This window comes from Crinia signifera, unplaced genomic scaffold (assembly GCF_055691185.1).
Source record: "Crinia signifera unplaced genomic scaffold, ASM5569118v1 HAP2_SCAFFOLD_80, whole genome shotgun sequence".
NCBI lineage: Eukaryota > Metazoa > Chordata > Amphibia > Anura > Myobatrachidae > Crinia > Crinia signifera.
In genome coordinates, this window is record NW_028142708.1 from 94,757 (window position 1) to 121,368 (window position 26,612).

At 51.5% G+C, this 26,612-nt stretch overlaps 13 non-coding genes and 2 pseudogenes across 13 annotated transcripts; all 15 read left to right on the forward strand.

Moving 5' to 3' along the window:
- Positions 1-486: 486 nt before the first annotated feature.
- Positions 487-605, forward strand: LOC146056537 (5S ribosomal RNA). Its single transcript, XR_014469322.1, has one exon. It is a non-coding gene; the product is annotated as a 5S ribosomal RNA (ribosomal RNA).
- A 1,714-nt stretch (positions 606-2,319) lies between these two features.
- Positions 2,320-2,438, forward strand: LOC146056538 (5S ribosomal RNA). The gene has a single exon (XR_014469323.1). It is a non-coding gene; the product is annotated as a 5S ribosomal RNA (ribosomal RNA).
- Positions 2,439-4,149: 1,711 nt separating this feature from the next.
- On the forward strand, positions 4,150-4,268 carry LOC146056540 (5S ribosomal RNA). Its single transcript, XR_014469325.1, has one exon. It is a non-coding gene; the product is annotated as a 5S ribosomal RNA (ribosomal RNA).
- A 1,717-nt stretch (positions 4,269-5,985) lies between these two features.
- Positions 5,986-6,104, forward strand: LOC146056541 (5S ribosomal RNA). Its single transcript, XR_014469326.1, has one exon. It is a non-coding gene; the product is annotated as a 5S ribosomal RNA (ribosomal RNA).
- Positions 6,105-6,934: 830 nt separating this feature from the next.
- LOC146056542 (5S ribosomal RNA) lies at positions 6,935-7,053 on the forward strand. Its single transcript, XR_014469327.1, has one exon. It is a non-coding gene; the product is annotated as a 5S ribosomal RNA (ribosomal RNA).
- A 1,705-nt stretch (positions 7,054-8,758) lies between these two features.
- Positions 8,759-8,877, forward strand: LOC146056336 (5S ribosomal RNA). Its single transcript, XR_014469142.1, has one exon. It is a non-coding gene; the product is annotated as a 5S ribosomal RNA (ribosomal RNA).
- A 1,708-nt stretch (positions 8,878-10,585) lies between these two features.
- LOC146056503 (5S ribosomal RNA) lies at positions 10,586-10,694 on the forward strand (annotated as a pseudogene).
- A 1,720-nt stretch (positions 10,695-12,414) lies between these two features.
- LOC146056337 (5S ribosomal RNA) lies at positions 12,415-12,533 on the forward strand. The gene has a single exon (XR_014469143.1). It is a non-coding gene; the product is annotated as a 5S ribosomal RNA (ribosomal RNA).
- Positions 12,534-14,235: 1,702 nt separating this feature from the next.
- On the forward strand, positions 14,236-14,344 carry LOC146056504 (5S ribosomal RNA; annotated as a pseudogene).
- Positions 14,345-16,064: 1,720 nt separating this feature from the next.
- On the forward strand, positions 16,065-16,183 carry LOC146056524 (5S ribosomal RNA). The gene has a single exon (XR_014469310.1). It is a non-coding gene; the product is annotated as a 5S ribosomal RNA (ribosomal RNA).
- A 1,708-nt stretch (positions 16,184-17,891) lies between these two features.
- Positions 17,892-18,010, forward strand: LOC146056338 (5S ribosomal RNA). Its single transcript, XR_014469144.1, has one exon. It is a non-coding gene; the product is annotated as a 5S ribosomal RNA (ribosomal RNA).
- Positions 18,011-19,727: 1,717 nt separating this feature from the next.
- On the forward strand, positions 19,728-19,846 carry LOC146056497 (5S ribosomal RNA). Its single transcript, XR_014469287.1, has one exon. It is a non-coding gene; the product is annotated as a 5S ribosomal RNA (ribosomal RNA).
- Positions 19,847-21,570: 1,724 nt separating this feature from the next.
- Positions 21,571-21,689, forward strand: LOC146056339 (5S ribosomal RNA). The gene has a single exon (XR_014469145.1). It is a non-coding gene; the product is annotated as a 5S ribosomal RNA (ribosomal RNA).
- A 1,718-nt stretch (positions 21,690-23,407) lies between these two features.
- On the forward strand, positions 23,408-23,526 carry LOC146056498 (5S ribosomal RNA). Its single transcript, XR_014469288.1, has one exon. It is a non-coding gene; the product is annotated as a 5S ribosomal RNA (ribosomal RNA).
- A 1,724-nt stretch (positions 23,527-25,250) lies between these two features.
- Positions 25,251-25,369, forward strand: LOC146056341 (5S ribosomal RNA). Its single transcript, XR_014469146.1, has one exon. It is a non-coding gene; the product is annotated as a 5S ribosomal RNA (ribosomal RNA).
- The last annotated feature ends 1,243 nt before the right edge of the window (positions 25,370-26,612 follow it).

The window sequence follows — 26,612 nt, forward strand, 5'->3', positions numbered from 1 at the left end:
TCACGGTGCAGCCATCTTTTCTGGGCCTCAATGCCTTGTGTGGGCCCTCGTCTGCAAGGTTTCAGCAGCAGCAGCAGCAGCAGCACCTGAAGTGCACAGGAATCTGTCTGCAACACTAATGCTAATTACAGACACTTGCCCGAGTCCTCGGTGCAGAGGCGTAACTAGATATTCGTGGGCCCCATAGCAAAAGTTTGTAAGGGCCCCCTATATATCAACTTATGGTGATAAATGTATGCAAAACATATTAGTTTGACAGCAAAGATGGGCCCCCTTCAGCTCTGGGCCCCATAGCAGCTGCACCCCTTGCACCTATGGTAGTTACGCCCCTGCCTCGGTGTGTTCCTGGCTCCCAGCAACCCCCCCTCCCCAGCCACGGCCTGGACTCTGTGCAAAGCTGCCCACAGTGAGACAGCCTCCAGTCACAAGCAGACCAGCGCTGTCCCGAAGGCACGTAGAAAAGGAGCAAATGTGAGGCTGGTCTCTGCCTACGGCCACACCACCCTGAACACGCCCGATCTCGTCTGATCTCGGAAGCTAAGCAGGGTCAGGCCTGGTTAGTACTTGGATGGGAGACCGCCTGGGAATACCAGGTGCTGTAGGCTTTTGCTTTTCTAGCCTGCAACCAGCAGGAGGCGCTCACGCCAGCTTACTTTTCTTCTTCTTCACTTGATCACATTTTTCTTTCTTTCTGTCTTTTCTTCTTTCCTTCTTTCTTTCCTCCACTACACCAGCAGGTAGCAGCACCTGGGGTTGCCGACGCAGTCAAATGGCAGCACATGCCACACAGGGATTTCCTGCAGCAACACAGAGTGCAGTAAAAGCGTCGCCCAGCACACAGGTTATTCCGCCGCCTCAAACACGGGCAAAGTGTTTGCCCTAAACCTGAATCCACTGCATTGCTGGACATCACATCATCCACGTGTCAGTCCGTCCCATATATCTGGAGCACAGCCACAATGCAGCTGTTGTCTGGACGGAATGTCCCAGTGAATCCGGCATGGCTGCACTTTTTATTTATGACGCGACCACGCGGCAGACACAGAAACCGGCTGCATTGGAACATGTGCACCTGCGGTGATCTTAACGGCATCAGGTGTTTCGCTAAAGAGGAGACAAGGCAACGTGTCGGCATTCTCAAACTGCCGACAGAATGATTAAGACAAATTCTATATACGCATAGTACAGAAAAAATATCCAGAGTCTGAAATCCCGACAGCCGCCATCCCAAACGTATGTATGCCGGGGAGGGTCAGGCTGCGGCGGGGAGGGTTAGGCTTCAAGAAGAGAGGCTAAGGGTTTGGCTGCGGTAAAAGGTTAGCGTTAGGAGGGCGTAACATACTTACCCGCCCAGGTGATGGAATTCGGTCATGTGACCACTGTCATTCTAAACGTCGGTCTCCCGTACCCAAATCGTATAACGGTATCACACACTATGGAGTCTTTGTGCTAAGCCTTGGAGAAAGATAAAGTATCAACCAACCCGCTCCTTACACTGCTTTGTCAAACATAACCTGTAACATGGCAGTTAGGAGCTGATTGGCTGCTACTTTATCTCTCTCCACTGTATCTCTCTCTCCAGTACATAGACCCTCTGTCGACTCCACAGCAATGGATGATTGCGGACATAGAAATGGTTCTGTTTCACCAATGTACTGTACTGAGTCCGCATGCTACCTCCTCTCTGAAACAGAAGTACAGCTCCCCACTTCTGCGTGGAACCACAAGTCTCAGCCAGCCTTCTTGGTAGTCTCTGAGTCACGCTGCTCGTTGGCGTCTCTCATCGGCTACCACCGTTCCCCCTCCAGCTGCTCTTTTACTTTTAAATCAACTTTATGCGAAATGACGCTGCGCGCTTCTATGCCCTTTTTTAAAAATGGCCTAATCGGAGTAGGATCTGACAGGCCACAAAATGGCTGCCATCAGAATGCCCTGGAAAGTAATGGCTTCAGAAAGTAGCATATTACGTGTTGGTGGGACGGGTCTGTAAGTCATACCTCACAACGTCAGGGAATCACGGTGCAGCCATCTTTTCTGGGCCTCAATGCCTTGTGTGGGCCCACGTCTGCAAGGTTTCAGCAGCAGCAGCAGCAGCAGCAGCAGCACCTGAAGTGCACAGGAATCTGTCTGCAACACTAATGCTAATTACAGACACTTGCCCGAGTCCTCGGTGTGTTCCTGGCTCCCAGCAACCCCCCCTCCCCAGCCACGGCCTGGACTCTGTGCAAAGCTGCCCACAGTGAGACAGCCTCCAGTCACAAGCAGACCAGCGCTGTCCCGAAGGCACGTAGAAAAGGAGCAAATGTGAGGCTGGTCTCTGCCTACGGCCACACCACCCTGAACACGCCCGATCTCGTCTGATCTCGGAAGCTAAGCAGGGTCAGGCCTGGTTAGTACTTGGATGGGAGACCGCCTGGGAATACCAGGTGCTGTAGGCTTTTGCTTTTCTAGCCTGCAACCAGCAGGAGGCGCTCACGCCAGCTTACTTTTCTTCTTCTTCACTTGATCACATTTTTCTTTCTTTCTGTCTTTTCTTCTTTCCTTCTTTCTTTCCTCCACTACACCAGCAGGTAGCAGCACCTGGGGTTGCCGACGCAGTCAAATGGCAGCACATACCGCACAGGGATTTCCTGCAGCAACACAGAGTGCAGTAAAAGCGTCGCCCAGCACACAGGTTATTCCGCCGCCTCAAACACGGGCAAAGTGTTTGCCCTAAACCTGAATCCACTGCATTGCTGGACATCACATCATCCACGTGTCAGTCCGTCCCATATATCTGGAGCACAGCCACAATGCAGCTGTTGTCTGGACGGAATGTCCCAGTGAATCCGGCATGGCTGCACTTTTTATTTATGACGCGACCACGCGGCAGACACAGAAACCGGCTGCATTGGAACATGTGCACCTGCGGTGATCTTAACGGCATCAGGTGTTTCGCTAAAGAGGAGACAAGGCAACGTGTCGGCATTCTCAAACTGCCGACAGAATGATTAAGACAAATTCTATATACGCATAGTACAGAAAAAATATCCAGAGTCTGAAATCCCGACAGCCGCCATCCCAAACGTATGTATGCCGGGGAGGGTCAGGCTGCGGCGGGGAGGGTTAGGCTTCAAGAAGAGAGGCTAAGGGTTTGGCTGCGGTAAAAGGTTAGCGTTAGGAGGGCGTAACATACTTACCCGCCCAGGTGATGGAATTCGGTCATGTGACCACTGTCATTCTAAACGTCGGTCTCCCGTACCCAAATCGTATAACGGTATCACACACTATGGAGTCTTTGTGCTAAGCCTTGGAGAAAGATAAAGTATCAACCAACCCGCTCCTTACACTGCTTTGTCAAACATAACCTGTAACATGGCAGTTAGGAGCTGATTGGCTGCTACTTTATCTCTCTCCACTGTATCTCTCTCTCCAGTACATAGACCCTCTGTCGACTCCACAGCAATGGATGATTGCGGACATAGAAATGGTTCTGTTTCAACAATGTACTGTACTGAGTCCGCATGCTACCTCCTCTCTGAAACAGAAGTACAGCTCCCCACTTCTGCGTGGAACCACAAGTCTCAGCCAGCCTTCTTGGTAGTCTCTGAGTCACGCTGCTCGTTGGCGTCTCTCATCGGCTACCACCGTTCCCCCTCCAGCTGCTCTTTTACTTTTAAATCAACTTTATGCGAAATGACGCTGCGCGCTTCTATGCCCTTTTTTAAAAATGGCCTAATCGGAGTAGGATCTGACAGGCCACAAAATGGCTGCCATCAGAATGCCCTGGAAAGTGATGGCTTCAGAAAGTAGCATATTACGTGTTGGTGGGACGGGTCTGTAAGTCATACCTCACAACGTCAGGGAATCACGGTGCAGCCATCTTTTCTGGGCCTCAATGCCTTGTGTGGGCCCACGTCTGCAAGGTTTCAGCAGCAGCAGCAGCAGCAGCAGCACCTGAAGTGCACAGGAATCTGTCTGCAACACTAATGCTAATTACAGACACTTGCCCGAGTCCTCGGTGTGTTCCTGGCTCCCAGCAACCCCCCCTCCCCAGCCACGGCCTGGACTCTGTGCAAAGCTGCCCACAGTGAGACAGCCTCCAGTCACAAGCAGACCAGCGCTGTCCCGAAGGCACGTAGAAAAGGAGCAAATGTGAGGCTGGTCTCTGCCTACGGCCACACCACCCTGAACACGCCCGATCTCGTCTGATCTCGGAAGCTAAGCAGGGTCAGGCCTGGTTAGTACTTGGATGGGAGACCGCCTGGGAATACCAGGTGCTGTAGGCTTTTGCTTTTCTAGCCTGCAACCAGCAGGAGGCGCTCACGCCAGCTTACTTTTCTTCTTCTTCACTTGATCACATTTTTCTTTCTTTCTGTCTTTTCTTCTTTCCTTCTTTCTTTCCTCCACTACACCAGCAGGTAGCAGCACCTGGGGTTGCCGACGCAGTCAAATGGCAGCACATGCCGCACAGGGATTTCCTGCAGCAACACAGAGTGCAGTAAAAGCGTCGCCCAGCACACAGGTTATTCCGCCGCCTCAAACACGGGCAAAGTGTTTGCCCTAAACCTGAATCCACTGCATTGCTGGACATCACATCATCCACGTGTCAGTCCGTCCCATATATCTGGAGCACAGCCACAATGCAGCTGTTGTCTGGACGGAATGTCCCAGTGAATCCGGCATGGCTGCACTTTTTATTTATGACGCGACCACGCGGCAGACACAGAAACCGGCTGCATTGGAACATGTGCACCTGCGGTGATCTTAACGGCATCAGGTGTTTCGCTAAAGAGGAGACAAGGCAACGTGTCGGCATTCTCAAACTGCCGACAGAATGATTAAGACAAATTCTATATACGCATAGTACAGAAAAAATATCCAGAGTCTGAAATCCCGACAGCCGCCATCCCAAACGTATGTATGCCGGGGAGGGTCAGGCTGCGGCGGGGAGGGTTAGGCTTCAAGAAGAGAGGCTAAGGGTTTGGCTGCGGTAAAAGGTTAGCGTTAGGAGGGCGTAACATACTTACCCGCCCAGGTGATGGAATTCGGTCATGTGACCACTGTCATTCTAAACGTCGGTCTCCCGTACCCAAATCGTATAACGGTATCACACACTATGGAGTCTATGTGCTAAGCCTTGGAGAAAGATAAAGTATCAACCAACCCGCTCCTTACACTTCTTTGTCAAACATAACCTGTAACATGGCAGTTAGGAGCTGATTGGCTGCTACTTTATCTCTCTCCACTGTATCTCTCTCTCCAGTACATAGACCCTCTGTCGACTCCACAGCAATGGATGATTGCGGACATAGAAATGGTTCTGTTTCACCAATGTACTGTACTGAGTCCGCATGCTACCTCCTCTCTGAAACAGAAGTACAGCTCCCCACTTCTGCGTGGAACCACAAGTCTCAGCCAGCCTTCTTGGCAGTCTCTGAGTCACGCTGCTCGTTGGCGTCTCTCATCGGCTACCACCGTTCCCCCTCCAGCTGCTCTTTTACTTTTAAATCAACTTTATGCGAAATGACGCTGCGCGCTTCTATGCCCTTTTTTAAAAATGGCCTAATCGGAGTAGGATCTGACAGGCCACAAAATGGCTGCCATCAGAATGCCCTGGAAAGTGATGGCTTCAGAAAGTAGCATATTACGTGTTGGTGGGACGGGTCTGTAAGTCATACCTCACAACGTCAGGGAATCACGGTGCAGCCATCTTCTCTGGGCCTCAATGCCTTGTGTGGGCCCACGTCTGCAAGGTTACAGCAGCAGCAGCAGCAGCAGCAGCAGCAGCACCTGAAGTGCACAGGAATCTGTCTGCAACACTAATGCTAATTACAGACACTTGCCCGAGTCCTCGGTGTGTTCCTGGCTCCCAGCAACCCCCCCTCCCCAGCCACGGCCTGGACTCTGTGCAAAGCTGCCCACAGTGAGACAGCCTCCAGTCACAAGCAGACCAGCGCTGTCTCGAAGGCACGTAGAAAAGGAGCAAATGTGAGGCCGGTCTCTGCCTACGGCCACACCACCCTGAACACGCCCGATCTCGTCTGATCTCGGAAGCTAAGCAGGGTCAGGCCTGGTTAGTACTTGGATGGGAGACCGCCTGGGAATACCAGGTGCTGTAGGCTTTTGCTTTTCTAGCCTGCAACCAGCAGGAGGCGCTCACGCCAGCTTACTTTTTTTCTTCTTCTTCTTCACTTGATCACATTTTTCTTTCTTTCTGTCTTTTCTTCTTTCCTTCTTTCTTTCCTCCACTACACCAGCAGGTAGCAGCACCTGGGGTTGCCGACGCAGTCAAATGGCAGCACATGCCGCACAGGGATTTCCTGCAGCAACACAGAGTGCAGTAAAAGCGTCGCCCAGCACACAGGTTATTCCGCCGCCTCAAACACGGGCAAAGTGTTTGCCCTAAACCTGAATCCACTGCATTGCTGGACATCACATCATCCACGTGTCAGTCCGTCCCATATATCTGGAGCACAGCCACAATGCAGCTGTTGTCTGGACGGAATGTCCCAGTGAATCCGGCATGGCTGCACTTTTTATTTATGACGCGACCACGCGGCAGACACAGAAACCGGCTGCATTGGAACATGTGCACCTGCGGTGATCTTAACGGCATCAGGTGTTTCGCTAAAGAGGAGACAAGGCAACGTGTCGGCATTCTCAAACTGCCGACAGAATGATTAAGACAAATTCTATATACGCATAGTACAGAAAAAATATCCAGAGTCTGAAATCCCGACAGCCGCCATCCCAAACGTATGTATGCCGGGGAGGGTCAGGCTGCGGCGGGGAGGGTTAGGCTTCAAGAAGAGAGGCTAAGGGTTTGGCTGCGGTAAAAGGTTAGGCCTGGACTCTGTGCAAAGCTGCCCACAGTGAGACAGCCTCCAGTCACAAGCAGACCAGCGCTGTCCCGAAGGCACGTAGAAAAGGAGCAAATGTGAGGCTGGTCTCTGCCTACGGCCACACCACCCTGAACACGCCCGATCTCGTCTGATCTCGGAAGCTAAGCAGGGTCAGGCCTGGTTAGTACTTGGATGGGAGACCGCCTGGGAATACCAGGTGCTGTAGGCTTTTGCTTTTCTAGCCTGCAACCAGCAGGAGGCGCTCACGCCAGCTTACTTTTCTTCTTCTTCTTCACTTGATCACATTTTTCTTTCTTTCTGTCTTTTCTTCTTTCCTTCTTTCTTTCCTCCACTACACCAGCAGGTAGCAGCACCTGGGGTTGCCGACGCAGTCAAATGGCAGCACATGCCGCACAGGGATTTCCTGCAGCAACACAGAGTGCAGTAAAAGCGTCGCCCAGCACACAGGTTATTCCGCCACCTCAAACACGGGCAAAGTGTTTGCCCTAAACCTGAATCCACTGCATTGCTGGACATCACATCATCCACGTGTCAGTCCGTCCCATATATCTGGAGCACAGCCACAATGCAGCTGTTGTCTGGACGGAATGTCCCAGTGAATCCGGCATGGCTGCACTTTTTATTTATGACGCGACCACGCGGCAGACACAGAAACCGGCTGCATTGGAACATGTGCACCTGCGGTGATCGTAACGGCATCAGGTGTTTCGCTAAAGAGGAGACAAGGCAACGTGTCGGCATTCTCAAACTGCCGACAGAATGATTAAGACAAATTCTATATACGCATAGTACAGAAAAAATATCCAGAGTCTGAAATCCCGACAGCTGCCATCCCAAACGTATGTATGCCGGGGAGGGTCAGGCTGCGGCGGGGAGGGTTAGGCTTCAAGAAGAGAGGCTAAGGGTTTGGCTGCGGTAAAAGGTTAGCGTTAGGAGGGTGTAACATACTTACCCGCCCAGGTGATGGAATTCGGTCATGTGACCACTGTCATTCTAAACGTCGGTCTCCCGTACCCAAATCGTATAACGGTATCACACACTATGGAGTCTATGTGCTAAGCCTTGGAGAAAGATAAAGTATCAACCAACCCGCTCCTTACACTTCTTTGTCAAACATAACCTGTAACATGGCAGTTAGGAGCTGATTGGCTGCTACTTTATCTCTCTCCACTGTATCTCTCTCTCCAGTACATAGACCCTCTGTCGACTCCACAGCAATGGATGATTGCGGACATAGAAATGGTTCTGTTTCACCAATGTACTGTACTGAGTCCGCATGCTACCTCCTCTCTGAAACAGAAGTACAGCTCCCCACTTCTGCGTGGAACCACAAGTCTCAGCCAGCCTTCTTGGCAGTCTCTGAGTCATGCTGCTCGTTGGCGTCTCTCATCGGCTACCACCGTTCCCCCTCCAGCTGCTCTTTTACTTTTAAATCAACTTTATGCGAAATGACGCTGCGCGCTTCTATGCCCTTTTTTAAAAATGGCCTAATCGGAGTAGGATCTGACAGGCCACAAAATGGCTGCCATCAGAATGCCCTGGAAAGTGATGGCTTCAGAAAGTAGCATATTACGTGTTGGTGGGACGGGTCTGTAAGTCATACCTCACAACGTCAGGGAATCACGGTGCAGCCATCTTCTCTGGGCCTCAATGCCTTGTGTGGGCCCACGTCTGCAAGGTTACAGCAGCAGCAGCAGCACCTGAAGTGCACAGGAATCTGTCTGCAACACTAATGCTAATTACAGACACTTGCCCGAGTCCTCGGTGTGTTCCTGGCACCCAGCAACCCCCCCTCCCCAGCCACGGCCTGGACTCTGTGCAAAGCTGCCCACAGTGAGACAGCCTCCAGTCACAAGCAGACCAGCGCTGTCCCGAAGGCACGTAGAAAAGGAGCAAATGTGAGGCTGGTCTCTGCCTACGGCCACACCACCCTGAACACGCCCGATCTCGTCTGATCTCGGAAGCTAAGCAGGGTCAGGCCTGGTTAGTACTTGGATGGGAGACCGCCTGGGAATACCAGGTGCTGTAGGCTTTTGCTTTTCTAGCCTGCAACCAGCAGGAGGCGCTCACGCCAGCTTACTTTTCTTCTTCTTCTTCACTTGATCACATTTTTCTTTCTTTCTGTCTTTTCTTCTTTCCTTCTTTCTTTCCTCCACTACACCAGCAGGTAGCAGCACCTGGGGTTGCCGACGCAGTCAAATGGCAGCACATGCCGCACAGGGATTTCCTGCAGCAACACAGAGTGCAGTAAAAGCGTCGCCCAGCACACAGGTTATTCCGCCGCCTCAAACACGGGCAAAGTGTTTGCCCTAAACCTGAATCCACTGCATTGCTGGACATCACATCATCCACGTGTCAGTCCGTCCCATATATCTGGAGCACAGCCACAATGCAGCTGTTGTCTGGACGGAATGTCCCAGTGAATCCGGCATGGCTGCACTTTTTATTTATGACGCGACCACGCGGCAGACACAGAAACCGGCTGCATTGGAACATGTGCACCTGCGGTGATCGTAACGGCATCAGGTGTTTCGCTAAAGAGGAGACAAGGCAACGTGTCGGCATTCTCAAACTGCCGACAGAATGATTAAGACAAATTCTATATACGCATAGTACAGAAAAAATATCCAGAGTCTGAAATCCCGACAGCCGCCATCCCAAACGTATGTATGCCGGGGAGGGTCAGGCTGCGGCGGGGAGGGTTAGGCTTCAAGAAGAGAGGCTAAGGGTTTGGCTGCGGTAAAAGGTTAGCGTTAGGAGGGCGTAACATACTTACCCGCCCAGGTGATGGAATTCGGTCATGTGACCACTGTCATTCTAAACGTCGGTCTCCCGTACCCAAATCGTATAACGGTATCACACACTATGGAGTCTATGTGCTAAGCCTTGGAGAAAGATAAAGTATCAACCAACCCGCTCCTTACACTTCTTTGTCAAACATAACCTGTAACATGGCAGTTAGGAGCTGATTGGCTGCTACTTTATCTCTCTCCACTGTATCTCTCTCTCCAGTACATAGACCCTCTGTCGACTCCACAGCAATGGATGATTGCGGACATAGAAATGGTTCTGTTTCACCAATGTACTGTACTGAGACCGCATGCTACCTCCTCTCTGAAACAGAAGTACAGCTCCCCACTTCTGCGTGGAACCACAAGTCTCAGCCAGCCTTCTTGGCAGTCTCTGAGTCACGCTGCTCGTTGGCGTCTCTCATCGGCTACCACCGTTCCCCCTCCAGCTGCTCTTTTACTTTTAAATCAACTTTATGCGAAATGACGCTGCGCGCTTCTATGCCCTTTTTTAAAAATGGCCTAATCGGAGTAGGATCTGACAGGCCACAAAATGGCTGCCATCAGAATGCCCTGGAAAGTGATGGCTTCAGAAAGTAGCATATTACGTGTTGGTGGGACGGGTCTGTAAGTCATACCTCACAACGTCAGGGAATCACGGTGCAGCCATCTTCTCTGGGCCTCAATGCCTTGTGTGGGCCCACGTCTGCAAGGTTACAGCAGCAGCAGCAGCAGCACCTGAAGTGCACAGGAATCTGTCTGCAACACTAATGCTAATTACAGACACTTGCCCGAGTCCTCGGTGTGTTCCTGGCTCCCAGCAACCCCCCCTCCCCAGCCACGGCCTGGACTCTGTGCAAAGCTGCCCACAGTGAGACAGCCTCCAGTCACAAGCAGACCAGCGCTGTCCCGAAGGCACGTAGAAAAGGAGCAAATGTGAGGCTGGTCTCTGCCTACGGCCACACCACCCTGAACACGCCTGATCTCGGAAGCTAAGCAGGGTCAGGCCTGGTTAGTACTTGGATGGGAGACCGCCTGGGAATACCAGGTGCTGTAGGCTTTTGCTTTTCTAGCCTGCAACCAGCAGGAGGCGCTCACGCCAGCTTACTTTTCTTCTTCTTCTTCTTCTTCACTTGATCACATTTTTCTTTCTTTCTGTCTTTTCTTCTTTCCTTCTTTCTTTCCTCCACTACACCAGCAGGTAGCAGCACCTGGGGTTGCCGACGCAGTCAAATGGCAGCACATGCCGCACAGGGATTTCCTGCAGCAACACAGAGTGCAGTAAAAGCGTCGCCCAGCACACAGGTTATTCCGCCACCTCAAACACGGGCAAAGTGTTTGCCCTAAACCTGAATCCACTGCATTGCTGGACATCACATCATCCACGTGTCAGTCCGTCCCATATATCTGGAGCACAGCCACAATGCAGCTGTTGTCTGGACGGAATGTCCCAGTGAATCCGGCATGGCTGCACTTTTTATTTATGACGCGACCACGCGGCAGACACAGAAACCGGCTGCATTGGAACATGTGCACCTGCGGTGATCGTAACGGCATCAGGTGTTTCGCTAAAGAGGAGACAAGGCAACGTGTCGGCATTCTCAAACTGCCGACAGAATGATTAAGACAAATTCTATATACGCATAGTACAGAAAAAATATCCAGAGTCTGAAATCCCGACAGCTGCCATCCCAAACGTATGTATGCCGGGGAGGGTCAGGCTGCGGCGGGGAGGGTTAGGCTTCAAGAAGAGAGGCTAAGGGTTTGGCTGCGGTAAAAGGTTAGCGTTAGGAGGGTGTAACATACTTACCCGCCCAGATGATGGAATTCGGTCATGTGACCACTGTCATTCTAAACGTCGGTCTCCCGTACCCAAATCGTATAACGGTATCACACACTATGGAGTCTATGTGCTAAGCCTTGGAGAAAGATAAAGTATCAACCAACCCGCTCCTTACACTTCTTTGTCAAACATAACCTGTAACATGGCAGTTAGGAGCTGATTGGCTGCTACTTTATCTCTCTCCACTGTATCTCTCTCTCCAGTACATAGACCCTCTGTCGACTCCACAGCAATGGATGATTGCGGACATAGAAATGGTTCTGTTTCACCAATGTACTGTACTGAGTCCGCATGCTACCTCCTCTCTGAAACAGAAGTACAGCTCCCCACTTCTGCGTGGAACCACAAGTCTCAGCCAGCCTTCTTGGCAGTCTCTGAGTCACGCTGCTCGTTGGCGTCTCTCATCGGCTACCACCGTTCCCCCTCCAGCTGCTCTTTTACTTTTAAATCAACTTTATGCGAAATGACGCTGCGCGCTTCTATGCCCTTTTTTAAAAATGGCCTAATCGGAGTAGGATCTGACAGGCCACAAAATGGCTGCCATCAGAATGCCCTGGAAAGTGATGGCTTCAGAAAGTAGCATATTACGTGTTGGTGGGACGGGTCTGTAAGTCATACCTCACAACGTCAGGGAATCACGGTGCAGCCATCTTCTCTGGGCCTCAATGCCTTGTGTGGGCCCACGTCTGCAAGGTTACAGCAGCAGCAGCAGCAGCAGCAGCACCTGAAGTGCACAGGAATCTGTCTGCAACACTAATGCTAATTACAGACACTTGCCCGAGTCCTCGGTGTGTTCCTGGCTCCCAGCAACCCCCCCTCCCCAGCCACGGCCTGGACTCTGTGCAAAGCTGCCCACAGTGAGACAGCCTCCAGTCACAAGCAGACCAGCGCTGTCCCGAAGGCACGTAGAAAAGGAGCAAATGTGAGGCTGGTCTCTGCCTACGGCCACACCACCCTGAACACGCCCGATCTCGTCTGATCTCGGAAGCTAAGCAGGGTCAGGCCTGGTTAGTACTTGGATGGGAGACCGCCTGGGAATACCAGGTGCTGTAGGCTTTTGCTTTTCTAGCCTGCAACCAGCAGGAGGCGCTCACGCCAGCTTACTTTTCTTCTTCACTTGATCACATTTTTCTTTCTTTCTGTCTTTTCTTCTTTCCTTCTTTCTTTCCTCCACTACACCAGCAGGTAGCAGCACCTGGGGTTGCCGACGCAGTCAAATGGCAGCACATGCCGCACAGGGATTTCCTGCAGCAACACAGAGTGCAGTAAAAGCGTCGCCCAGCACACAGGTTATTCCGCCGCCTCAAACACGGGCAAAGTGTTTGCCCTAAACCTGAATCCACTGCATTGCTGGACATCACATCATCCACGTGTCAGTCCGTCCCATATATCTGGAGCACAGCCACAATGCAGCTGTTGTCTGGACGGAATGTCCCAGTGAATCCGGCATGGCTGCACTTTTTATTTATGACGCGACCACGCGGCAGACACAGAAACCGGCTGCATTGGAACATGTGCACCTGCGGTGATCGTAACGGCATCAGGTGTTTCGCTAAAGAGGAGACAAGGCAACGTGTCGGCATTCTCAAACTGCCGACAGAATGATTAAGACAAATTCTATATACGCATAGTACAGAAAAAATATCCAGAGTCTGAAATCCCGACAGCCGCCATCCCAAACGTATGTATGCCGGGGAGGGTCAGGCTGCGGCGGGGAGGGTTAGGCTTCAAGAAGAGAGGCTAAGGGTTTGGCTGCGGTAAAAGGTTAGCGTTAGGAGGGCGTAACATACTTACCCGCCCAGGTGATGGAATTCGGTCATGTGACCACTGTCATTCTCAACGTCGGTCTCCCGTACCCAAATCGTATAACGGTATCACACACTATGGAGTCTATGTGCTAAGCCTTGGAGAAAGATAAAGTATCAACCAACCCGCTCCTTACACTTCTTTGTCAAACATAACCTGTAACATGGCAGTTAGGAGCTGATTGGCTGCTACTTTATCTCTCTCCACTGTATCTCTCTCTCCAGTACATAGACCCTCTGTCGACTCCACAGCAATGGATGATTGCGGACATAGAAATGGTTCTGTTTCACCAATGTACTGTACTGAGACCGCATGCTACCTCCTCTCTGAAACAGAAGTACAGCTCCCCACTTCTGCGTGGAACCACAAGTCTCAGCCAGCCTTCTTGGCAGTCTCTGAGTCACGCTGCTCGTTGGCGTCTCTCATCGGCTACCACCGTTCCCCCTCCAGCTGCTCTTTTACTTTTAAATCAACTTTATGCGAAATGACGCTGCGCGCTTCTATGCCCTTTTTTAAAAATGGCCTAATCGGAGTAGGATCTGACAGGCCACAAAATGGCTGCCATCAGAATGCCCTGGAAAGTGATGGCTTCAGAAAGTAGCATATTACGTGTTGGTGGGACGGGTCTGTAAGTCATACCTCACAACGTCAGGGAATCACGGTGCAGCCATCTTCTCTGGGCCTCAATGCCTTGTGTGGGCCCACGTCTGCAAGGTTACAGCAGCAGCAGCAGCAGCACCTGAAGTGCACAGGAATCTGTCTGCAACACTAATGCTAATTACAGACACTTGCCCGAGTCCTCGGTGTGTTCCTGGCTCCCAGCAACCCCCCCTCCCCAGCCACGGCCTGGACTCTGTGCAAAGCTGCCCACAGTGAGACAGCCTCCAGTCACAAGCAGACCAGCGCTGTCCCGAAGGCACGTAGAAAAGGAGCAAATGTGAGGCTGGTCTCTGCCTACGGCCACACCACCCTGAACACGCCTGATCTCGGAAGCTAAGCAGGGTCAGGCCTGGTTAGTACTTGGATGGGAGACCGCCTGGGAATACCAGGTGCTGTAGGCTTTTGCTTTTCTAGCCTGCAACCAGCAGGAGGCGCTCACGCCAGCTTACTTTTCTTCTTCTTCTTCTTCTTCACTTGATCACATTTTTCTTTCTTTCTGTCTTTTCTTCTTTCCTTCTTTCTTTCCTCCACTACACCAGCAGGTAGCAGCACCTGGGGTTGCCGACGCAGTCAAATGGCAGCACATGCCGCACAGGGATTTCCTGCAGCAACACAGAGTGCAGTAAAAGCGTCGCCCAGCACACAGGTTATTCCGCCACCTCAAACACGGGCAAAGTGTTTGCCCTAAACCTGAATCCACTGCATTGCTGGACATCACATCATCCACGTGTCAGTCCGTCCCATATATCTGGAGCACAGCCACAATGCAGCTGTTGTCTGGACGGAATGTCCCAGTGAATCCGGCATGGCTGCACTTTTTATTTATGACGCGACCACGCGGCAGACACAGAAACCGGCTGCATTGGAACATGTGCACCTGCGGTGATCGTAACGGCATCAGGTGTTTCGCTAAAGAGGAGACAAGGCAACGTGTCGGCATTCTCAAACTGCCGACAGAATGATTAAGACAAATTCTATATACGCATAGTACAGAAAAAATATCCAGAGTCTGAAATCCCGACAGCTGCCATCCCAAACGTATGTATGCCGGGGAGGGTCAGGCTGCGGCGGGGAGGGTTAGGCTTCAAGAAGAGAGGCTAAGGGTTTGGCTGCGGTAAAAGGTTAGCGTTAGGAGGGTGTAACATACTTACCCGCCCAGATGATGGAATTCGGTCATGTGACCACTGTCATTCTAAACGTCGGTCTCCCGTACCCAAATCGTATAACGGTATCACACACTATGGAGTCTATGTGCTAAGCCTTGGAGAAAGATAAAGTATCAACCAACCCGCTCCTTACACTTCTTTGTCAAACATAACCTGTAACATGGCAGTTAGGAGCTGATTGGCTGCTACTTTATCTCTCTCCACTGTATCTCTCTCTCCAGTACATAGACCCTCTGTCGACTCCACAGCAATGGATGATTGCGGACATAGAAATGGTTCTGTTTCACCAATGTACTGTACTGAGTCCGCATGCTACCTCCTCTCTGAAACAGAAGTACAGCTCCCCACTTCTGCGTGGAACCACAAGTCTCAGCCAGCCTTCTTGGCAGTCTCTGAGTCACGCTGCTCGTTGGCGTCTCTCATCGGCTACCACCGTTCCCCCTCCAGCTGCTCTTTTACTTTTAAATCAACTTTATGCGAAATGACGCTGCGCGCTTCTATGCCCTTTTTTAAAAATGGCCTAATCGGAGTAGGATCTGACAGGCCACAAAATGGCTGCCATCAGAATGCCCTGGAAAGTGATGGCTTCAGAAAGTAGCATATTACGTGTTGGTGGGACGGGTCTGTAAGTCATACCTCACAACGTCAGGGAATCACGGTGCAGCCATCTTCTCTGGGCCTCAATGCCTTGTGTGGGCCCACGTCTGCAAGGTTACAGCAGCAGCAGCAGCAGCAGCAGCACCTGAAGTGCACAGGAATCTGTCTGCAACACTAATGCTAATTACAGACACTTGCCCGAGTCCTCGGTGTGTTCCTGGCTCCCAGCAACCCCCCCTCCCCAGCCACGGCCTGGACTCTGTGCAAAGCTGCCCACAGTGAGACAGCCTCCAGTCACAAGCAGACCAGCGCTGTCCCGAAGGCACGTAGAAAAGGAGCAAATGTGAGGCTGGTCTCTGCCTACGGCCACACCACCCTGAACACGCCCGATCTCATCTGATCTCGGAAGCTAAGCAGGGTCAGGCCTGGTTAGTACTTGGATGGGAGACCGCCTGGGAATACCAGGTGCTGTAGGCTTTTGCTTTTCTAGCCTGCAACCAGCAGGAGGCGCTCACGCCAGCTTACTTTTCTTCTTCTTCACTTGATCACATTTTTCTTTCTTTCTGTCTTTTCTTCTTTCCTTCTTTCTTTCCTCCACTACACCAGCAGGTAGCAGCACCTGGGGTTGCCGACGCAGTCAAATGGCAGCACATGCCGCACAGGGATTTCCTGCAGCAACACAGAGTGCAGTAAAAGCGTCGCCCAGCACACAGGTTATTCCGCCGCCTCAAACACGGGCAAAGTGTTTGCCCTAAACCTGAATCCACTGCATTGCTGGACATCACATCATCCACGTGTCAGTCCGTCCCATATATCTGGAGCACAGCCACAATGCAGCTGTTGTCTGGACGGAATGTCCCAGTGAATCCGGCATGGCTGCACTTTTTATTTATGACGCGACCACGCGGCAGACACAGAAACCGGCTGCATTGGAACATGTGCACCTGCGGTGATCGTAACGGCATCAGGCGTTTCGCTAAAGAGGAGACAAGGCAACGTGTCGGCATTCTCAAACTGCCGACAGAATGATTAAGACAAATTCTATATACGCATAGTACAGAAAAAATATCCAGAGTCTGAAATCCCGACAGCCGACATCCCAAACGTATGTATGCCGGGGAGGGTCAGGCTGCGGCGGGGAGGGTTAGGCTTCAAGAAGAGAGGCTAAGGGTTTGGCTGCGGTAAAAGGTTAGCGTTAGGAGGGCGTAACATACTTACCCGCCCAGGTGATGGAATTCGGTCATGTGACCACTGTCATTCTAAACGTCGGTCTCCCGTACCCAAATCGTATAACGGTATCACAAACTATGGAGTCTATGTGCTAAGCCTTGGAGAAAGATAAAGTATCAACCAACCCGCTCCTTACACTTCTTTGTCAAACATAACCTGTAACATGGCAGTTAGGAGCTGATTGGCTGCTACTTTATCTCTCTCCACTGTATCTCTCTCTCCAGTACATAGACCCTCTGTCGACTCCACAGCAATGGATGATTGCGGACATAGAAATGGTTCTGTTTCACCAATGTACTGTACTGAGTCCGCATGCTACCTCCTCTCTGAAACAGAAGTACAGCTCCCCACTTCTGCGTGGAACCACAAGTCTCAGCCAGCCTTCTTGGCAGTCTCTGAGTCACGCTGCTCGTTGGCGTCTCTCATCGGCTACCACCGTTCCCCCTCCAGCTGCTCTTTTACTTTTAAATCAACTTTATGCGAAATGACGCTGCGCGCTTCTATGCCCTTTTTTAAAAATGGCCTAATCGGAGTAGGATCTGACAGGCCACAAAATGGCTGCCATCAGAATGCCCTGGAAAGTGATGGCTTCAGAAAGTAGCATATTACGTGTTGGTGGGACGGGTCTGTAAGTCATACCTCACAACGTCAGGGAATCACGGTGCAGCCATCTTCTCTGGGCCTCAATGCCTTGTGTGGGCCCACGTCTGCAAGGTTACAGCAGCAGCAGCAGCAGCAGCACCTGTAGTGCACAGGAATCTGTCTGCAACACTAATGCTAATTACAGACACTTGCCCGAGTCCTCGGTGTGTTCCTGGCTCCCAGCAACCCCCCCTCCCCAGCCACGGCCTGGACTCTGTGCAAAGCTGCCCACAGTGAGACAGCCTCCAGTCACAAGCAGACCAGCGCTGTCCCGAAGGCACGTAGAAAAGGAGCAAATGTGAGGCTGGTCTCTGCCTACGGCCACACCACCCTGAACACGCCCGATCTCGTCTGATCTCGGAAGCTAAGCAGGGTCAGGCCTGGTTAGTACTTGGATGGGAGACCGCCTGGGAATACCAGGTGCTGTAGGCTTTTGCTTTTCTAGCCTGCAACCAGCAGGAGGCGCTCACGCCAGCTTACTTTTCTTCTTCTTCTTCACTTGATCACATTTTTCTTTCTTTCTGTCTTTTCTTCTTTCCTTCTTTCTTTCCTCCACTACACCAGCAGGTAGCAGCACCTGGGGTTGCCGACGCAGTCAAATGGCAGCACATGCCGCACAGGGATTTCCTGCAGCAACACAGAGTGCAGTAAAAGCGTCGCCCAGCACACAGGTTATTCCGCCGCCTCAAACACGGGCAAAGTGTTTGCCCTAAACCTGAATCCACTGCATTGCTGGACATCACATCATCCACGTGTCAGTCCGTCCCATATATCTGGAGCACAGCCACAATGCAGCTGTTGTCTGGACGGAATGTCCCAGTGAATCCGGCATGGCTGCACTTTTTATTTATGACGCGACCACGCGGCAGACACAGAAACCGGCTGCATTGGAACATGTGCACCTGCGGTGATCGTAACGGCATCAGGTGTTTCGCTAAAGAGGAGACAAGGCAACGTGTCGGCATTCTCAAACTGCCGACAGAATGATTAAGACAAATTCTATATACGCATAGTACAGAAAAAATATCCAGAGTCTGAAATCCCGACAGCTGCCATCCCAAACGTATGTATGCCGGGGAGGGTCAGGCTGCGGCGGGGAGGGTTAGGCTTCAAGAAGAGAGGCTAAGGGTTTGGCTGCGGTAAAAGGTTAGCGTTAGGAGGGTGTAACATACTTACCCGCCCAGGTGATGGAATTCGGTCATGTGACCACTGTCATTCTAAACGTCGGTCTCCCGTACCCAAATCGTATAACGGTATCACACACTATGGAGTCTATGTGCTAAGCCTTGGAGAAAGATAAAGTATCAACCAACCCGCTCCTTACACTTCTTTGTCAAACATAACCTGTAACATGGCAGTTAGGAGCTGATTGGCTGCTACTTTATCTCTCTCCACTGTATCTCTCTCTCCAGTACATAGACCCTCTGTCGACTCCACAGCAATGGATGATTGCGGACATAGAAATGGTTCTGTTTCACCAATGTACTGTACTGAGTCCGCATGCTACCTCCTCTCTGAAACAGAAGTACAGCTCCCCACTTCTGCGTGGAACCACAAGTCTCAGCCAGCCTTCTTGGCAGTCTCTGAGTCACGCTGCTCGTTGGCGTCTCTCATCGGCTACCACCGTTCCCCCTCCAGCTGCTCTTTTACTTTTAAATCAACTTTATGCGAAATGACGCTGCGCGCTTCTATGCCCTTTTTTAAAAATGGCCTAATCGGAGTAGGATCTGACAGGCCACAAAATGGCTGCCATCAGAATGCCCTGGAAAGTGATGGCTTCAGAAAGTAGCATATTACGTGTTGGTGGGACGGGTCTGTAAGTCATACCTCACAACGTCAGGGAATCACGGTGCAGCCATCTTCTCTGGGCCTCAATGCCTTGTGTGGGCCCACGTCTGCAAGGTTACAGCAGCAGCAGCAGCAGCAGCAGCAGCACCTGAAGTGCACAGGAATCTGTCTGCAACACTAATGCTAATTACAGACACTTGCCCGAGTCCTCGGTGTGTTCCTGGCTCCCAGCAACCCCCCCTCCCCAGCCACGGCCTGGACTCTGTGCAAAGCTGCCCACAGTGAGACAGCCTCCAGTCACAAGCAGACCAGCGCTGTCTCGAAGGCACGTAGAAAAGGAGCAAATGTGAGGCTGGTCTCTGCCTACGGCCACACCACCCTGAACACGCCCGATCTCGTCTGATCTCGGAAGCTAAGCAGGGTCAGGCCTGGTTAGTACTTGGATGGGAGACCGCCTGGGAATACCAGGTGCTGTATGTAGGCTTTTGCTTTTCTAGCCTGCAACCAGCAGGAGGCGCTCACGCCAGCTTACTTTTTTTCTTCTTCTTCTTCACTTGATCACATTTTTCTTTCTTTCTGTCTTTTCTTCTTTCCTTCTTTCTTTCCTCCACTACACCAGCAGGTAGCAGCACCTGGGGTTGCCGACGCAGTCAAATGGCAGCACATGCCGCACAGGGATTTCCTGCAGCAACACAGAGTGCAGTAAAAGCGTCGCCCAGCACACAGGTTATTCCGCCGCCTCAAACACGGGCAAAGTGTTTGCCCTAAACCTGAATCCACTGCATTGCTGGACATCACATCATCCACGTGTCAGTCCGTCCCATATATCTGGAGCACAGCCACAATGCAGCTGTTGTCTGGACGGAATGTCCCAGTGAATCCGGCATGGCTGCACTTTTTATTTATGACGCGACCACGCGGCAGACACAGAAACCGGCTGCATTGGAACATGTGCACCTGCGGTGATCTTAACGGCATCAGGTGTTTCGCTAAAGAGGAGACAAGGCAACGTGTCGGCATTCTCAAACTGCCGACAGAATGATTAAGACAAATTCTATATACGCATAGTACAGAAAAAATATCCAGAGTCTGAAATCCCGACAGCCGCCATCCCAAACGTATGTATGCCGGGGAGGGTCAGGCTGCGGCGGGGAGGGTTAGGCTTCAAGAAGAGAGGCTAAGGGTTTGGCTGCGGTAAAAGGTTAGCGTTAGGAGGGCGTAACATACTTACCCGCCCAGGTGATGGAATTCGGTCATGTGACCACTGTCATTCTAAACGTCGGTCTCCCGTACCCAAATCGTATAACGGTATCACACACTATGGAGTCTATGTGCTAAGCCTTGGAGAAAGATAAAGTATCAACCAACCCGCTCCTTACACTTCTTTGTCAAACATAACCTGTAACATGGCAGTTAGGAGCTGATTGGCTGCTACTTTATCTCTCTCCACTGTATCTCTCTCTCCAGTACATAGACCCTCTGTCGACTCCACAGCAATGGATGATTGCGGACATAGAAATGGTTCTGTTTCACCAATGTACTGTACTGAGTCCGCATGCTACCTCCTCTCTGAAACAGAAGTACAGCTCCCCACTTCTGCGTGGAACCACAAGTCTCAGCCAGCCTTCTTGGCAGTCTCTGAGTCACGCTGCTCGTTGGCGTCTCTCATCGGCTACCACCGTTCCCCCTCCAGCTGCTCTTTTACTTTTAAATCAACTTTATGCGAAATGACGCTGCGCGCTTCTATGCCCTTTTTTAAAAATGGCCTAATCGGAGTAGGATCTGACAGGCCACAAAATGGCTGCCATCAGAATGCCCTGGAAAGTGATGGCTTCAGAAAGTAGCATATTACGTGTTGGTGGGACGGGTCTGTAAGTCATACCTCACAACGTCAGGGAATCACGGTGCAGCCATCTTCTCTGGGCCTCAATGCCTTGTGTGGGCCCACGTCTGCAAGGTTACAGCAGCAGCAGCAGCAGCAGCAGCAGCACCTGAAGTGCACAGGAATCTGTCTGCAACACTAATGCTAATTACAGACACTTGCCCGAGTCCTCGGTGTGTTCCTGGCTCCCAGCAACCCCCCCTCCCCAGCCACGGCCTGGACTCTGTGCAAAGCTGCCCACAGTGAGACAGCCTCCAGTCACAAGCAGACCAGCGCTGTCCCGAAGGCACGTAGAAAAGGAGCAAATGTGAGGCTGGTCTCTGCCTACGGCCACACCACCCTGAACACGCCCGATCTCGTCTGATCTCGGAAGCTAAGCAGGGTCAGGCCTGGTTAGTACTTGGATGGGAGACCGCCTGGGAATACCAGGTGCTGTAGGCTTTTGCTTTTCTAGCCTGCAACCAGCAGGAGGCGCTCACGCCAGCTTACTTTTCTTCTTCTTCTTCACTTGATCACATTTTTCTTTCTTTCTGTCTTTTCTTCTTTCCTTCTTTCTTTCCTCCACTACACCAGCAGGTAGCAGCACCTGGGGTTGCCGACGCAGTCAAATGGCAGCACATGCCGCACAGGGATTTCCTGCAGCAACACAGAGTGCAGTAAAAGCGTCGCCCAGCACACAGGTTATTCCGCCGCCTCAAACACGGGCAAAGTGTTTGCCCTAAACCTGAATCCACTGCATTGCTGGACATCACATCATCCACGTGTCAGTCCGTCCCATATATCTGGAGCACAGCCACAATGCAGCTGTTGTCTGGACGGAATGTCCCAGTGAATCCGGCATGGCTGCACTTTTTATTTATGACGCGACCACGCGGCAGACACAGAAACCGGCTGCATTGGAACATGTGCACCTGCGGTGATCGTAACGGCATCAGGTGTTTCGCTAAAGAGGAGACAAGGCAACGTGTCGGCATTCTCAAACTGCCGACAGAATGATTAAGACAAATTCTATATACGCATAGTACAGAAAAAATATCCAGAGTCTGAAATCCCGACAGCTGCCATCCCAAACGTATGTATGCCGGGGAGGGTCAGGCTGCGGCGGGGAGGGTTAGGCTTCAAGAAGAGAGGCTAAGGGTTTGGCTGCGGTAAAAGGTTAGCGTTAGGAGGGTGTAACATACTTACCCGCCCAGGTGATGGAATTCGGTCATGTGACCACTGTCATTCTAAACGTCGGTCTCCCGTACCCAAATCGTATAACGGTATCACACACTATGGAGTCTATGTGCTAAGCCTTGGAGAAAGATAAAGTATCAACCAACCCGCTCCTTACACTTCTTTGTCAAACATAACCTGTAACATGGCAGTTAGGAGCTGATTGGCTGCTACTTTATCTCTCTCCACTGTATCTCTCTCTCCAGTACATAGACCCTCTGTCGACTCCACAGCAATGGATGATTGCGGACATAGAAATGGTTCTGTTTCACCAATGTACTGTACTGAGTCCGCATGCTACCTCCTCTCTGAAACAGAAGTACAGCTCCCCACTTCTGCGTGGAACCACAAGTCTCAGCCAGCCTTCTTGGCAGTCTCTGAGTCACGCTGCTCGTTGGCGTCTCTCATCGGCTACCACCGTTCCCCCTCCAGCTGCTCTTTTACTTTTAAATCAACTTTATGCGAAATGACGCTGCGCGCTTCTATGCCCTTTTTTAAAAATGGCCTAATCGGAGTAGGATCTGACAGGCCACAAAATGGCTGCCATCAGAATGCCCTGGAAAGTGATGGCTTCAGAAAGTAGCATATTACGTGTTGGTGGGACGGGTCTGTAAGTCATACCTTTACAACGTCAGGGAATCACGGTGCAGCCATCTTCTCTGGGCCTCAATGCCTTGTGTGGGCCCACGTCTGCAAGGTTACAGCAGCAGCAGCAGCAGCAGCAGCAGCACCTGAAGTGCACAGGAATCTGTCTGCAACACTAATGCTAATTACAGACACTTGCCCGAGTCCTCGGTGTGTTCCTGGCTCCCAGCAACCCCCCCTCCCCAGCCACGGCCTGGACTCTGTGCAAAGCTGCCCACAGTGAGACAGCCTCCAGTCACAAGCAGACCAGCGCTGTCTCGAAGGCACGTAGAAAAGGAGCAAATGTGAGGCTGGTCTCTGCCTACGGCCACACCACCCTGAACACGCCCGATCTCGTCTGATCTCGGAAGCTAAGCAGGGTCAGGCCTGGTTAGTACTTGGATGGGAGACCGCCTGGGAATACCAGGTGCTGTATGTAGGCTTTTGCTTTTCTAGCCTGCAACCAGCAGGAGGCGCTCACGCCAGCTTACTTTTTTTCTTCTTCTTCTTCACTTGATCACATTTTTCTTTCTTTCTGTCTTTTCTTCTTTCCTTCTTTCTTTCCTCCACTACACCAGCAGGTAGCAGCACCTGGGGTTGCCGACGCAGTCAAATGGCAGCACATGCCGCACAGGGATTTCCTGCAGCAACACAGAGTGCAGTAAAAGCGTCGCCCAGCACACAGGTTATTCCGCCGCCTCAAACACGGGCAAAGTGTTTGCCCTAAACCTGAATCCACTGCATTGCTGGACATCACATCATCCACGTGTCAGTCCGTCCCATATATCTGGAGCACAGCCACAATGCAGCTGTTGTCTGGACGGAATGTCCCAGTGAATCCGGCATGGCTGCACTTTTTATTTATGACGCGACCACGCGGCAGACACAGAAACCGGCTGCATTGGAACATGTGCACCTGCGGTGATCTTAACGGCATCAGGTGTTTCGCTAAAGAGGAGACAAGGCAACGTGTCGGCATTCTCAAACTGCCGACAGAATGATTAAGACAAATTCTATATACGCATAGTACAGAAAAAATATCCAGAGTCTGAAATCCCGACAGCCGCCATCCCAAACGTATGTATGCCGGGGAGGGTCAGGCTGCGGCGGGGAGGGTTAGGCTTCAAGAAGAGAGGCTAAGGGTTTGGCTGCGGTAAAAGGTTAGCGTTAGGAGGGCGTAACATACTTACCCGCCCAGGTGATGGAATTCGGTCATGTGACCACTGTCATTCTAAACGTCGGTCTCCCGTACCCAAATCGTATAACGGTATCACACACTATGGAGTCTATGTGCTAAGCCTTGGAGAAAGATAAAGTATCAACCAACCCGCTCCTTACACTTCTTTGTCAAACATAACCTGTAACATGGCAGTTAGGAGCTGATTGGCTGCTACTTTATCTCTCTCCACTGTATCTCTCTCTCCAGTACATAGACCCTCTGTCGACTCCACAGCAATGGATGATTGCGGACATAGAAATGGTTCTGTTTCACCAATGTACTGTACTGAGTCCGCATGCTACCTCCTCTCTGAAACAGAAGTACAGCTCCCCACTTCTGCGTGGAACCACAAGTCTCAGCCAGCCTTCTTGGCAGTCTCTGAGTCACGCTGCTCGTTGGCGTCTCTCATCGGCTACCACCGTTCCCCCTCCAGCTGCTCTTTTACTTTTAAATCAACTTTATGCGAAATGACGCTGCGCGCTTCTATGCCCTTTTTTAAAAATGGCCTAATCGGAGTAGGATCTGACAGGCCACAAAATGGCTGCCATCAGAATGCCCTGGAAAGTGATGGCTTCAGAAAGTAGCATATTACGTGTTGGTGGGACGGGTCTGTAAGTCATACCTCACAACGTCAGGGAATCACGGTGCAGCCATCTTCTCTGGGCCTCAATGCCTTGTGTGGGCCCACGTCTGCAAGGTTACAGCAGCAGCAGCAGCAGCAGCAGCAGCACCTGAAGTGCACAGGAATCTGTCTGCAACACTAATGCTAATTACAGACACTTGCCCGAGTCCTCGGTGTGTTCCTGGCTCCCAGCAACCCCCCCTCCCCAGCCACGGCCTGGACTCTGTGCAAAGCTGCCCACAGTGAGACAGCCTCCAGTCACAAGCAGACCAGCGCTGTCCCGAAGGCACGTAGAAAAGGAGCAAATGTGAGGCTGGTCTCTGCCTACGGCCACACCACCCTGAACACGCCCGATCTCGTCTGATCTCGGAAGCTAAGCAGGGTCAGGCCTGGTTAGTACTTGGATGGGAGACCGCCTGGGAATACCAGGTGCTGTAGGCTTTTGCTTTTCTAGCCTGCAACCAGCAGGAGGCGCTCACGCCAGCTTACTTTTCTTCTTCTTCACTTGATCACATTTTTCTTTCTTTCTGTCTTTTCTTCTTTCCTTCTTTCTTTCCTCCACTACACCAGCAGGTAGCAGCACCTGGGGTTGCCGACGCAGTCAAATGGCAGCACATGCCGCACAGGGATTTCCTGCAGCAACACAGAGTGCAGTAAAAGCGTCGCCCAGCACACAGGTTATTCCGCCGCCTCAAACACGGGCAAAGTGTTTGCCCTAAACCTGAATCCACTGCATTGCTGGACATCACATCATCCACGTGTCAGTCCGTCCCATATATCTGGAGCACAGCCACAATGCAGCTGTTGTCTGGACGGAATGTCCCAGTGAATCCGGCATGGCTGCACTTTTTATTTATGACGCGACCACGCGGCAGACACAGAAACCGGCTGCATTGGAACATGTGCACCTGCGGTGATCGTAACGGCATCAGGCGTTTCGCTAAAGAGGAGACAAGGCAACGTGTCGGCATTCTCAAACTGCCGACAGAATGATTAAGACAAATTCTATATACGCATAGTACAGAAAAAATATCCAGAGTCTGAAATCCCGACAGCCGCCATCCCAAACGTATGTATGCCGGGGAGGGTCAGGCTGCGGCGGGGAGGGTTAGGCTTCAAGAAGAGAGGCTAAGGGTTTGGCTGCGGTAAAAGGTTAGCGTTAGGAGGGCGTAACATACTTACCCGCCCAGGTGATGGAATTCGGTCATGTGACCACTGTCATTCTAAACGTCGGTCTCCCGTACCCAAATCGTATAACGGTATCACAAACTATGGAGTCTATGTGCTAAGCCTTGGAGAAAGATAAAGTATCAACCAACCCGCTCCTTACACTTCTTTGTCAAACATAACCTGTAACATGGCAGTTAGGAGCTGATTGGCTGCTACTTTATCTCTCTCCACTGTATCTCTCTCTCCAGTACATAGACCCTCTGTCGACTCCACAGCAATGGATGATTGCGGACATAGAAATGGTTCTGTTTCACCAATGTACTGTACTGAGTCCGCATGCTACCTCCTCTCTGAAACAGAAGTACAGCTCCCCACTTCTGCGTGGAACCACAAGTCTCAGCCAGCCTTCTTGGCAGTCTCTGAGTCACGCTGCTCGTTGGCGTCTCTCATCGGCTACCACCGTTCCCCCTCCAGCTGCTCTTTTACTTTTAAATCAACTTTATGCGAAATGACG